Below are 15,522 nucleotides of genomic sequence, written 5' to 3'. Positions count from 1 at the left end.
TCGTTATTTCGTTTACACTGAAGCGAATGGATCCTGGTAGGATCGCTAAAATACCACGTAAAAATTAACAAAAAAACAAGAAACTTGTTTTTTGTGAACAGGAGATCGAGTTCTTTATTATTTTTTTTTCCTCAATTTATACAATACCGTTTTCGGTTCGCGATGATACAATTTTTTTTTTTAGTCCTTAAGTTAGTTAAGAAATTTTCTTTTAGACTGAACTGGATGATTTGGAAGGGAGCATTTATATTCTTTTATTCGTTGGAGTGGGAGAAGTCTTTGGTCGTACTTATCATGTATTTCGGAGAAGGGCTAGAGTGACCGAATGCCACCCAGGCGGCTGAGAACGGATGCTGACCGGACGGTCACACGTGATAAGGCGCTCGGAATTTTAGTTTATCATATAGCTGCTTGAATTTAACCTGTGACAACAGCGTTTGATGAAAAGTAGCAATGGATCGAGAAATGAATAGTTTAATCGAATATAAGACCTGGCAATTAGTAGAGGAACCAAAGGACAAAAAAGTATTAGACTTGAAATGGGTATATACAAATAAATCTGATAATTGTAAGAAAGCGCGACTAGTTGTTCGAGGCTTCCAACAAAAGGAAGTACTGGAAGATTTATACTCTCCAGTGGCAAAAATGCAAACATTGAAGTTATTACTATCCTATTGTTGTCAATATGGTATGACGATCATGCAAATGGATGTAGAAACAGCATTCCGAAACGGAACTATAAAATCGGAAGTATTTGTAAAACAACCTATAAGTTACGACGATAAAAGCGGGAAAGTATGTAAATTATCAAAAGCATTATATGGATTGCGTGAAAGTTCAAGAGCTTGATATGAATGTTTCGACGAGTATATGAGAAAATTAGGATTTCAAAGAAGTAAGAGCTATTATTGTCTGTATATGAAGTATGAGAGCGATGATGTTATATATTTATTCTATTTGTAGACGACTTATTAATATGTGGAAAAAACGAAAGAAAAATCGATGAAATTAAAAACAAATTGTCAAACAAATTTGCGATGAAGGACTTAAGTGAAGTAAAAACTTACTTAGGAATAAATATTGAATACGATAATAAGAAGGGTGAGATGAAATTAGATCAAAGTAGTTATATAGAGTTATTAGCGAAACAATGTATTATTGAAAATAGTAAACTATATTTTACACTAATGGAACAAAACTTAAGTTTAGAACCCGCACAATCAGCTTCAGATGATATAAGATATAGAAATCTCATAGGAGCTTTATTATATGTTAGTACTAATACTACTAGTAGTAGAACAACATTAGACGTTAGCTATAGCGTAAACTACTTAAGTCGATTCCAAAACAATTACAACCAGACCCACTATAAATATGCATTGAGAATTTTGAAATACTTATATTTAACTAGGAAATTAAAATTAACTTATAAAAGAAATTTGAATGCTGAAGTTATTGATTGTTTTGTTGACGCTGATTGGACTGGAGATAAAGTAGATAGAAAATCCACTACGGGCTTTATCATGAGATTTTTCGGAAACGCAATTTACTGGAAATCGAGAAAGCGAAGTAGCATGACGAAATCATCAACAGCCGCCGAGTATGTAGCTTTATCGGAAGCTGTGAGCGAAATTAAATATGTAAGAAAATTGTTGAAAGATTTCAAAATAATGATCGAGGCACCAATAAAAATTTACGAAGATAATTCTGGAGCGATTGCGATATCGAAATTTGGAAACTTAACAAAAAATTCTAAGTACATTGAAGTTCACTTCCATTTTGTGAATGAAAGTTACGAAAACAAAGAGATTGACATTATAAAAGTAGATTCAAAAAATAATGTAGCTGATATTTTAACTAAGGCTCTAGGGAGAAACAAATTTGAAAATTTTGGATTATTTTTAAGAATGGTTTGATTGATTTATAAAAGGAAATGAATATGCAGCACAAAAAATTAAGAAGGTGTGTTGAGATATATATAATTTTCTGTGCTGGACTGGGTTAAATGCGTAGTAGAGATACTTTATGCGAATATCAGTGTGTTGATGTATGTATGTGTGTGCAGCGTCCGAAAAAAGGAAAGTAAACTTTTCAGTCGGTTAACAGTCGGGTATAGAAGAAAGTGCTGAGACGCGCGCAAGTGTGTATCGATGAATATAGGAGACATCGTCCATGAAATAAATATATCATTATTTTAATATTAATTCTCAGTATATATTCAGTGTTCCTATAACATTATTTCGGCTACAAAGATCCACAATTTTCCACAACAGTATCTTTAATCATAAATTTTGTAATCTGTCTAATACAGTGACTAGATTTCGGTTGTGTTCTTGGATGGTTCTTCCGAATATTATGATGTCGTCTAAGTATACGACACCGTTATTTCTTACTAATCCGCGTAGGGCGGTATCCATCATGCGTTGGAACGTTGTCGGTCCGTTTTTGAGTCAGAAGGGCATGCGATTATAGTGGAAGTGACCTTGTGGAGTCGAAAAGGCAGTATATTTTTTAGATTTTTGTTCCTTGGGTATCTGGTGAAATTCTGACAAGAGGTCTAGGGCTGAGAAAAATTTAGCTTTGCCTAAGTATTTTTTTTTTTTTTATTTTATTTTGGTTTTTTTTACAATTTGTCCTGAAGGACATTTGGTAAAGTGTTCTACCTTATTGGTGAAAAAAAAAATAAAATAAAAATAAATATAGCATGTGGGTGGCTACCCCCAGCGGGGTGCCAGCTTCGTGTTTTCTAAGTTATATCGTTTATGAGATCTATTGGGTGTTTCCTTTTCAGTCTTCTTGCGATGTTTGTTGTGTTGCACGTTTCAGCTGCCAGCTGGTTCGGGTGTGTTTCTGTTCTTATTCTGCATCTTGTTGCGAATCTGGGAATCTCTTCCTTCACCGTTGGTATTCCCAGGTCTTTCCGTATGTCTTCGTTTCTAACGAACCACGGGGCGTTTACCATTGTTCTAAGGATTTTGGCTTGGATTGTTTCGATTTTGTTTATATGGCTCATTGCTGCTGTTCCCCATAGTGGAATTCCGTATGTCCAGATTGGCTTTATGATTATTTTGTATATTTTCAGTTTGTTTTCTGTGCTTAGTTTGGATTTTCGGCTTGTTAGCCAGTGCATTTGTCTCCTTGCTATCTGTATCTTGTCTATTATTGATTTGATGTGCTGTTTCCATGTGAAGCGTGTATCTATGTGAAGTCCAAGGTATTTGACTTGCCTTGTTTGTGTTATTTGCGTGCCGTTCAGGAAGATGTTTGGTGTTATCTGTTTTCTCAATGTGAATGTAATGTGGTTGCATTTGTTAGGGTTAGCTTTGATTTGTTGTAGCCACTTTTCTATTTTTGTGATGTGCTCTTGTAGTATTGTGGCTGCTGTTACAGGGTTAGTGTGCCTGACTAGCACGGCTGTGTCGTCCGCGAATGTCAGTATTTTGCTATTGGTAGTTGTTGGAATGTTGGCCGTGTATAGTGTGTATAATATGCGTCCTAGGAAGCTCCCTTGCGGAACTCCTGCTTTGATGTCCTTGACTTCGGAGTGTGCGTCCTTGATTTTTATTGTGAAGGTTCTGTTGCTTATGTAAGATTTTATTATTTGGTATATTTGTTCCGGGAATTGTTTCTTGATTGTTTGTATTAGGCTTTCGTGGTTTATTTTGACGAATGCTTTCTCTATGTCCATGAATAGCGTTGTACAATATTGTTTGTTTTCTATTGTGTGTATTATTTCGTTGACGAGCTTGTGCATTTGTTCTATGGTGGAGTGTTTGTTTCTGAATCCAAATTGATGATCTGGTATTAATTTTTCCTTCTCTATTATTGGTTTTAGTCGGGCGTGTATTACTTTTTCTAGTATTTTAGAGAGTATGGGTAACTGTATAACGCAATATCGATATCGCATCATTTCACGACACGGAGACAGACGACGAAACCGACGAACTTTTCGAATATTTCACGAAAACAACGAGTTACGTTACGACCAGACAAAGAAACGACCACAACGAAGACCAGGGGCTCGATGCAGATAAAGCCATACAAACTATCGAAACACTACGGGGTCGAGATGACGTAGGCGTTGAAGATTTCATTTCATCGGTCCGCAAAGCAAGAGCCAGATGTAAGGCAAGTGATAGAGAGCTATTATTGGATCTTATACTGATCCAAAGAATTACCGATGATGCAAAACGAAATATCCGATATTTAAAAATTGATTCGTTCGAAGACTTGTATTCATGCTTGAGACAACACGTATTAACACCAACAACTCTCGGCAATTGTAGGGACAAATTGAGGAATTTAAAACAAGGAGCAACAGAAAGTGTGCAATCTTTCAATTCTAGATTCCGACAACAGCTCAATGAACTGAATTACGCAGTTCAAAACGAAAATCGCACACCAACCGAACGACGCATAGCTATAGATATCGAAGAACGCGAGGCACTTAAGACATATTTACTCAACCTACGATATGAAATAGGACAGATGGTAGTAGTTAGCGACCCGAAGAATCTGAACCTTGCCCAACAACTAGCAGCCGATAGAGAACAATGGCTACGGGAAGCGAATCGTGTCACCAACCGCCAAAAAAACCAGTCTCACAATACCATGTTAGTACCCAAGCAAAATACTACCGAACCACGACCACAAACTCTTACTCGGTCACTTAACCGACCATTAGACGACCACGTGAAACCGAAGTGTCCCAAGTGCCTACGAATCGGACATACAGCCGGAGAGTGTTACGCCCGAAATTTTCAAATTGCCAAGCAAGGAAAAATCCCACCTCGAGTAAACCAGACAACCCAGGAGAACCCAGAAGAAACATTCCAAGAATCAACTGTACCACCGCCGGAAGATTACTATCAATCGTACTGCAACGAAAAGACGGAAAAAGAGCCAGATTTCTCGTCGATACCGGAGCAGGAATAAATCTAATAAAAGAAACTACTTCACTGAACGTCCAAACCTCCAGCCCAAAGACTTTCATAATGGGAAACGACAAACACACCACAAAAAAAAATTTGTAACCTAAACATGTTCCAGAAGAATCATCAGTTCCATGTAGTTCCTGACGACTTTCCCCTAATCGAAGACGGAATAATCGGACTCCCATTCCTTACGAAGTACCGATATAACGTCACTAACGATAAACTGATCTTAGACGAGATCATATTACCGTTCCAGAACACCGATAACGAGATAGGACCAGGCGAAACATTAACTTCAACCCAATACATCGAAGGAAAGCCCACCACAGTATGCTTTATCAACACTGGTAAGCGCATTTGTCATATTACAAACGAAATAGAAAAACCCGGTAGACTAACACAAATTAATAAATTCGCGCGAGTAATACGCACTAAACATATTGATCCAGAACTTCGAGAACCTCTTGAGAAAATCCTAATCAACTATTTGGACGTTTTTAACTTGGAAACAGACTCACTATCATGCACTAACTTAACCGAACATACGATCACACTCAAGACAGACAAACCTATAAACATCAAATCTTATAGACCGCCCGAATGTCATAAAAAAGAAATTGAGACTCAAATCAACGACATGCTAAACAAACGCATCATAGAACCGTCGGACAGTCCATATAACGCACCAATTTGGGTAGTTCCAAAGAAATTAGACGCATCAGGTAAACAAAAGTGGAGGATTGTTATAGATTTTAGGAAATTAAACGAACAAACAGACCAAGACGCGTATCCTTTACCGAATTCGGACGAGATACTCGATCACTTAGGCGAAGCTAAATTTTTCTCAGCCCTGGACCTCTCATCAGATACCCATGGAAGAAAACTTTAACAAATATACTGCATTTTCAACTCCACAAGGTCACTTCCACTATAATCGTATGCCCTTCGGATTCAAAAACGGATCGGCAACGTTCCAACGCATGATGGATACCGCGCTACAGACATTAGTAGGAAATAACTGTTTCGTATACTTAGACGATATCATAATGTTCGGAAGCACCATCCAAGAACACAATCGAAATCTAGCTATTGTATTAGACAGATTAAAAAATTTAGGGTTAAAGATACAGTCGGATAAATGCGAATTTTTAAAACCAGAATTAGAATATTTAGGATACGTAGTAACAAAAGAAGGAGTAAAGCCTAACCACGAAAAGATCCAGGTCGTGAAGGATTTTAAAATACCAAAAACCGCGACTCACATAAAATCATTCTTAGGACTCATCGGGTACTATAGAAAATTTATACGCAATTTTTCCAAAATCGCGAAACCACTGACCGACCTTATAAAGAAAGACACTCCATTCCACTGGACTGATAAACAACAGCTTGCATTTGACACGCTGAAACAAAAACTCTGTGAAGCTCCTGTACTGCAATACCCGGACTTTGAAAAGACATTCACGTTAGTAACAGACGCAAGTAACGAAGGATTAGGAGCAATACTCTCCCAAGATGGACACCCATGCCGCTACATATCCCGAACCTTGAACCCTCCTGAGAAAAACTATTCCACAACCGAAAAAGAGTTATTGGCGATAGTATGGTCGATCAAAAGACTGAGACAATATTTACTTGGTAGAAAATTTAAGATTCAAAGTGATCATCAAGCTTTGAAATGGCTAAGAAATGTTAAGGATCCCTCATCGAGACTCATGCGATGGCGCTGGAGACTCGAGGAGTATGATTATGAAATAGAATACAAAAAGGGAAGGGAAAACACAGCTGCAGATGCTCTGTCCTGACTGTATCCTATCACCAATGACGAAATTCAATCCGATTTAGAAAACCCGAACTATTACGACGAATATGTCGATTGGAAAACAAACATCACCCCAGCTCCAATAACTCAAAAGACTAACAGACCACACTGTAAACAGATTACAAAGACCGAATTAGGAGACTTTAACGAACAGCACTGGTTGCATCAATTAACTAAACACTTTATTAACCAGACTGGACACTTGCATATAGGGATAAATGACAATAGCTTTAGCACACTAGAAAAAGTGAACATTCAACTCATGTTAAGGTTTCTAACGACTAGATTCCCTCAAATTAAATTGGTATTTGGACAAGATCCGCCGGTAGACTACGATAACGAACAAAAACAAACTATACTGCGCGAAAATCATAACGAAATAGTAGGGCACTTAGGTATACACCGCACCGTGAAACGAATACAAGAACACCATCACTGGACAAACCTAGAGCAAGACGTCACAGAATTTATACAAAATTGCGAAACCTGCCAATGAGAAAAATTAAATCGTATTAGGGCCAAAGAGCAACCCGTAATAACTGAAACACCCGTTAACCCCAATGATAACATCGCAATGGACATATTCGGACCCCTAACCAAAACCAGACGAGGCAACCAACTTATCCTATCTATCCAAGATCAATTAACCAAATATCTCGTCCTCATACCTTTAAAAGACCAAACAGCCAATTCGATCATTAACGAACTCCTGGATCACTATGTATATATATTCTCTGCACCGAAAAGTATCCTCACGGACATGGGACGAAATTTCGTATGTAAACTGATGGATACATTTGAAGAGACTTTCAAGATTCGACACGTGAAAACCACTTCCTTCCACTCGCAATCTAACGGATCTCTTGAACGAACACATGCTGTGGTAAAAGATCTCATTCGAACTTGTACAACCGACCGACAAAACGACTGGGACGAAAATTTAAAACTAATATGCATGGGATACAATACTTCAGTACACGAAACGACCGGACATACCCCATTCGAACTAACATTTGGACGACAAGCTAACATGCCTTCCTCAATATCAAACACCCCCACCCTAACTAAAGATCAATTATTTAAACTCTGGAGAAACCGACATAACGCTTATATAACGAAAGCAAGAGAAATCACTGAATCAAACAAGAGGCGGTATCAAAGGGAACAGATTCGAAAAATTATTAAAACACAAACAATATTCCGAGTGAAAGACAAAGTGTGGGTACATAACGATCACAAAACCAACAAACTAGATCACGAATGACTAGGACCTGCAGAAATCCTCTCCTCCAATCCACCCACCTATCTTATCGAATATTCCAACGGCCACACGCAAAGAGTCCACGGTAACAGGCTAAAACCATATTTTTCAGGAAGAAGACCATAACATGGATCATTATAACACTTGAATACATTAAAAGCGATCTAGTGGTAAAACCACTAAATTACGCCAACATTTTCTTGGAACACATCGACGATTGCTATCTGTACAACGAACAAATAGATATCACCCTTATAGTAGGGCTTAACGACCCAATTGATCAAGTTAATAGATTACAACGCGTAATAGATTTAATAGACCGTCAATGTAAACCACCTTGCGCTCACACACCAGAAATAAGCAGCCTAAAATCTAAGTATAGAAATCTTCAAAACCTGACTCGGCAACTCAAATTATTATTGCATTATAGAAACAAACGCGGATTACTCAATGTCATAGGTTCAGCATCCAAAACTTTATTCGGAACTCTCGACGAAAATGACCTAAAACTCGTTAACGAAAACATCGACACATTATTTGACTCCAACAACAAAATGAAAACAATCCTTAGTGACCAAACCGCACTTATCAAACGCGTGCTAGACGACACCAAAACAGATCTCGATCAACTTGAAAACCTTGCCAACGATACACACAAAATTGAAAACCACAATGACAGAAACGAAATATTAGTCTCCCTAGTAATTCAAACTGAATTTACCATATCGGAACTCCATGTTAACATCAATGAAATTTTTAATACTATCACGTTAGGAAAACAAGGAATCATAAATCCACAAGTTATAGAACCTGAACAATTCTTAAAAACACTTGACCAACTAACGAGACAAAGCTTCATGACTAACCGTATCGAACCTTCAGTTCAAAACTTCCAACTAATCCTAGATCTAAGTAAATTAAATTTATGGATAAGAGATAACAAACTTATATATACTATAACTGTGCCGGTTTTAGAAAACAACGAGTGGAAAATGACTAAGATTTATCCGATACCTTCCAAACAAAACTCTGTATTCATTGCGCCTGTAATAGAAACTGACTCGATATTAACCAACTCAGAACAATACACCTTTGTCGATAGTCACTACTTAGATAAATATTGTAAACGAACAGCAATCATCCACATTTGTAAAAGAACTCAACCAAGTCATAATAGAATGAACTCACCTGAATGCAGGTCAGAATTAATTAATAATCAACAGACAGTCAGGACTTGCCCGACTGCTGTCTTCAAATTGGAAGGATTGACGTTCGTACCTTTACAGACAGAAAACCATTACATTATTATTCCTACAAAAAATGTGCAAATTGACGTATTATGTAAGACACACAAAATCCTAGAAATTAGGCAGCCAAGTTTAATTAGCAGTAAAGCCGGGTGCATAATCACATACGATCACAATATTATGAAGATAGGGGGATCACATAAAAATATCTCTTACGAAACCAGATTTAAGAATAGTGTATACAGCTTCGAAGGAACAGACGTTCCAATATTAGAGAAAATATTAGAGAGAGCTCCAAGAGTAACTCACAATTTTAATCAATATAAAGCCGACCTCGATATGTTGCAAATGCAAATCAGTACCCTGCGATTTGAGCGACGCATAAATTCCCTGAAGAGATATGGCATATACGCACTACAAATATTAGGAATCGTAGCCCTAGGACTAGGAACAATATATGTAATGTACAAATTTAAAGTTTTCGAATGTCTACGCCGATCACTTCCCAAAAATGTATGTATCAGGATACTCTGTCCTACCGCTCGCATAAACAGAATCGATCAAACATCAACCGCACCAAGGACGGTTACTTACTAAAACGTTGCAGTTGATAAAGATAACAGGATCATCCAAATCAGGCGACCCACCAGAGCCATACGCTTCAGCGGAGCAAAGCGAATCTAAGAAGGGGGGAATGTCACACACCTAAAAGGACCATCCGCTCAGTAACCAGATAGGCCGAACACCCCGCATATCGCGCCTGTTGAAACAATAACTAAACGAGCCCCCTCCAAAGGGACTACACTCTCGGCAGAAGGATCTTCCTGAACTAGCGTTAAGTCAGTCCGCTCTAGCATCTCGAATCAGTCTGTCTTAATATTCCGAACTACACTGTTGTAACCGTCATTCCGTCAGATTTCTACAATAAATACATTGTTGTATACAAAGTCTATTTTCTTCACCTTGTTTGTGAAAGAATCGTTTCGTTCGAACCGCAACGCGAGGAGATTACCGGCGATCCGTTAATTCCGCGATCTTTTGTGCCTTCGACGTGACACACGCGCAAACACACACACACACACAGAAACATATACGTACATAAAAGTACATAAATATAATGCGGTCAAAGAAAAGCAGACTAATTTATTACTCTATCTAATGCATATATATCTATTATAATTTTCATTAAGCTGTTTCAAATGCCACTTAGTAAACGACACGATAACGCGGTTACATCTCTTTATCTCTTATTTGAACAAAACGATGTATATTAAATAAAGTTAGAGACAGTATAGAATATATACTTCACTGGTTTTTCGGGTGGTCTAGCCTAGAATACTTGACACCTTCTGGTTCAAGAAACTGAGACCATCGCAAACAGTGAATAGGAAGCGCCTAGGGCTCACATCCACACTTCACTCAGTGCTCGAAGTTTGAGTCGAGCGCAGTTTGTACTAGGTCAGAAGCGTTGATTTGACTTGTAAAGTATATTTAAAAAAATATCAATATATTTCATACAAAATACCGTGAAAATCGATTTTGAAACGACCTATAAATCAAAGTATTAAATATTCTCTATGCTTATTATCTTATGATTATCTTAATTTATCCAAAGAATCATGAACACATGCGAAAATTCTGATCCGATGTATCGCGATCGCGCGCCTCGTCAGTGGCCGAATCGTACGAATGAACGTGTGTAGCTTATGTGCGTGGAAATGTGATTCGTAGCTAAAGCCTTCGTTACAAGTATCGCATTTGTAAAAGTACAATTTTCATGGCTCGCCCGGATAATGCTCCAACTTGTTGTGATGATAAAACTTGTATATTCCTTGAAACAACTTACCACATATTGCGCACAAAAAATCATTGCCCTTGTAATAATACATGTCACGCTCAACTAAACGTTCGTAGGATTCGAATAACAAATGGCATATATTACAGATTGGATTATCTTTCAAGGCGCAATCGGAATTCAGCACCAGTCTAGGATTCTACCCAGTATGCAAGTGTCGTTCGTGAATTTTACAATTCGATTTCCTCATAAATCCTTGATTACAGAACTTAAAAAGAACTTGTAATTTTTAGTAGCCGAGCACGAAGGCGTATGAGTAGCAAGCATGTGAAGCTGTAATAATCTTTTAGTGCAAAACATCGTCTTACAAACGTTACACTTTTCTGTGGCTGTTTGGCAATAGGTGCGCTGGTGTCTGCACAGAATTCGAAATGTTCGGAATTGTCTCCCACAAGTAGTGCAAGGAAACTTTGTTCCGTTCATCTTGTCCGCTTGGTAACCCTCTACGCATGCAATCCCATTAAGTAACCTTTCGTTCTTGGTTCTTTCAAGGACCGAGACAAATGGTTTACAAGACGTACACGTTGTTTATGTATTAAGACCTTCATTCGACGACATACATTCTCATGTTGTTTCAAACACGAGTATAGCCAAAATCGTTTGCGACAACCTTTGCATTTGTGTTGTTTTTTCAATACATTGCAATTTATTTCAACATCGACCGGTAGAGAGTCTTTTTTTGATCTTATGGTCTCCACACAATGCAAAATCATGTGTCGCTTCAACAATGCCGACGTGTCAAACTTCTCATAACACACGCAACATTCCCTTCGTTTAAACACAATATGCTGACGTAGATAGTGAGATAGTAACTTATTCATGGACGTGTAACGCGCGTTGCATATGCTCGACATGTAAATCGTATGGAACAATTTCATGTGCTCGCGCAGGTTCTCCTTCAAAGAAAACGATTTTTTACAAATATGACATTGAAATCTTTTCTGCCGATTGACCTTAAAGTTCTTCTTAAACTCGACCGATTCTTGTTGAGGTACGATTAATCTATGAGCGAAAGATTTTGCAAATTCATTGAATCGCTTTGACGCAATCGTGTCAGCTGTCAAACGCAAGTTATCTGCCGAGCTTGTTTCACGAAAACCTTCAAATTCCTCATTCACATTTTGCAATACTGCTTGTTTGAAAGCTTCATTGTGTTCTTTTTCGTTTTCCTTTTCGTTTTCGTCTTCGTTTTCGTCTTCGTTTTCGTTTGACACAAAACTAGTAGGCTCCAAGAATTTGTCGCAGTTCTCCAAAAGGACCACACATTCTTTACGCTTAGACTCAGGCGCAGATCTTGTACTTTGATTAAAGATGTAGTGAGACTTGTTTTTTGTAGAAGATGGTCTTGATCTTTCAGAGGTCTTAAACTCCAATAAATCGTAAAAATCATATGAAGGAGAAGAACATCTTTTCACTGGCCTAAGGTTGTAAGACATATTGTGCGAGGTATTGGAGCTTTCAGATTCAGCTTTTATTTCGTTGCTTAATAAAGATGTCATTGTTTCTAAATTCACGTGAGTTTGAACAAACAGTCTTTTCCTAACAGGAGATTCGATTCGCTTAACAGAAGTGGACATCTGAATAACTTCTGAAGCCGTTGATGTCTTGTTACTAAATGTCTCGAGCGTCGGAGTTGGAATAATAGTCGCAGTACCAGGTATATTCTCCGTATCGATAACTTTCCGGCTAACCCATTCGTCATTCGGTTTGTCTTTGTCCAGCGAGAAGTCTGTAAGGACGGTCTGCGTCATCCTTTTCGAAAGTGTACCATGCGAATCGTTTAACCGTTTCGGATGCGTAGACTTGATCTTGCTGCTCGAACCCTTGGTGGGTGTATCGTTTGAACTATTAGGTGGTTTCAAAGATATATTTATTGAGCTATTTACATGTTTGGGGGAGGGACTGTGTGAAGTATTTGATTCTGCCATTACTATACCATTCGAATTCTTCGACTTTTCTAACGATTCAGGAGATGTTTTCGTAATTTTGCTTTCACCAGAACATATTGCATTCTCATGCGCATGGAATAAGTGAGATTGGACATGTTTTTTATAGGAAAACATTCGGTTACAAAAATTACATCTATATCCATGCCATTTCTTCGTACGACATTGCTTCTTCAAATGACGTATCAACGAAATACGCATAGTGAAGATTGCAGTGCAATTATTACACTTAAATGCGTCACCGTTATATAATTCATTATGCAGTTCCAATAAATGTTTAGTTTGAAAACTTAACAAACAAACATTGCAACTTATTCTGTTGTCTGAAGGTACTTTATGCTTACTTGTTCGTTTATCAGGTTCCGATTTGTTATTTTCTAAATAAGTATTTTCTTGAGGACACGCGGATTCTCCATTTATACGATAAACGCCATACGAAGATTCACCTTCAAAAGTCGCTGTTTCATTTTCATTCCCTGTATTCGTATCAACTGAGAACGAATCATCGTAGATCTCTGGATCGATTGGCTTTATTCTTAATGCATGTTCAGAAGGCTGCAAAGAAAAAATACAAACCTAATGTAACATCCTAAGAAACGAAAAACCTATGAACCAATCCTATTCATGGACATAGAGAAAGCATTCGACAAAATAAACCACGAAAGCCTAATACAAACAATCAAGAAACAATTCCCGGAACAAATATACCAAATAATAAAATCATACATAAGCAACAGAACCTTCACAATAAAAATCAAGGACGCACACTCCGAAGTCAAAGACATTAAAGCAGGAGTTCCGCAAGGAAGCTTCCTAGGACGCATACTATACACACTATACACGGCCAACATTCCAACAACTACCAATAGCAAAATACTGACATTTGCGGACGACACAGCTGTGCTAGTCAGGCACACTAACCCTGTAACAGCAGCCGCAATACTACAAGAGCACATCACAAAAATAGAAAAATTGCTACAAGACAAACAAATTAAAGCTAACCCTAACAGATGCAACCATATCACATTCACACTGAGAAAACAAATAACACCAAACATCTTCCTGAACGGCACGCAAACAACACAAACACGGCAAGTCAAATACCTTGGACTTCACATAGATACACACTTCACATGGAAACAACATATCAAATCAATAATAGACAAAATACAGACAGCAAGGAGACAAATACACTGGTTAATAATCCGAAAATCCAAACTAAACACAGAAAACAAACTAAAAATATACAAAATAATCATAAAACCAATCTGGACATACGGAATTCCACTATGGGGAACAGCAGCAATGAGCCATATAAACAAAATCGAAACAACACAAGCCAAAATCCTTAGAACAATAGTAAACGCCCTGTGGTACGTTAGACCCGAGGACATACGGAAAGACTTGGGAATACCAACGGTCAAGGAGGATATTACCAGACTCGCAACAAGATACACAGTAAGAACAGAGACACACCCGAACCAGCTGGCAGCTGAAACGTGCAACACAACAAACATCGCAAGAAGACTGAAAAGGAAACACCCAATAGACCTCATAAAAGATATAACTTAGAAAAAACGAAGCTGGCACCCCGCTGGAGGTAGCCACCCACATGCTATATTTATTTTTATTTTATTTTTTTTTCAGCAATAAGATATAACATTTTACCAAATGTCCTTCAGGGGAAATTGTAAAAAACCAAAATAAATAAAAAAAAAGAACAAAATAGAAAAGTTTCCATTCCGATCCAACTATTTCCTATAGAATAATCGCTGGACATACATAAAAAATACGTACTCGTCCAACTGATAACGAATAACTAACGATACGTTCGTATGACCTGCTCTATTTAAGGTTATACAATACAGAACATGCCTCAGACGAATCCAATGCCCGTACTAACATCAATACATGAGTGAAAAGGTAACGCACGTTGCCAGTGATGAACGTGCCTGGTACATGTGCGAGTTTTAATCTATTATACTGCAATATATTTTTTACAACACACGTTGTTTCAACGCTCGTATGCTTCAACGCATTAATATCATAAAAATCTTATCTGTAACATGCATCCTTTTTATTAATTCACTTGATATCATACTAATAAATAGATAACATTTCACGATACACCAGTGATTTACATTAATATTACATAAAACATATTTATATATGTATAAATATCAATTTCATATTCTGCAAACCAAGGAAAATTAATAACAAATAATAATAACACAAATGGTAAACATAATCAGTATACTAAATATTAACATATTAATGAAAGTCATTTATAATTCAATATTTCCATTTTTATAAAATAAAATATGCAAATGAAATTTAACTCTAAAATAATCACTTTCTTATAAACTCATTACTCTACAACGGAGCAATTAAATATTATATTGATAATAATAAGAAGCAAGGCTGCATCGATACTATATTTTCTGCATTACTTTAGTA

At 37.3% G+C, this 15,522-nt stretch overlaps 1 pseudogene; it reads right to left on the bottom strand.

The window, feature by feature from the left end:
* Positions 1-10,844: 10,844 nt before the first annotated feature.
* LOC132915579 (zinc finger protein 510-like) lies at positions 10,845-14,085 on the bottom strand (annotated as a pseudogene).
* Between the last annotated feature and the right edge of the window lie 1,437 nt (positions 14,086-15,522).

The sequence above is a fragment of the Bombus pascuorum genome, unplaced genomic scaffold (assembly GCF_905332965.1).
Source record: "Bombus pascuorum unplaced genomic scaffold, iyBomPasc1.1, whole genome shotgun sequence".
NCBI lineage: Eukaryota > Metazoa > Arthropoda > Insecta > Hymenoptera > Apidae > Bombus > Bombus pascuorum.
Note: the sequence above shows the minus strand (reverse complement) of the source record. Positions and strands in the feature narration are given on the sequence as shown.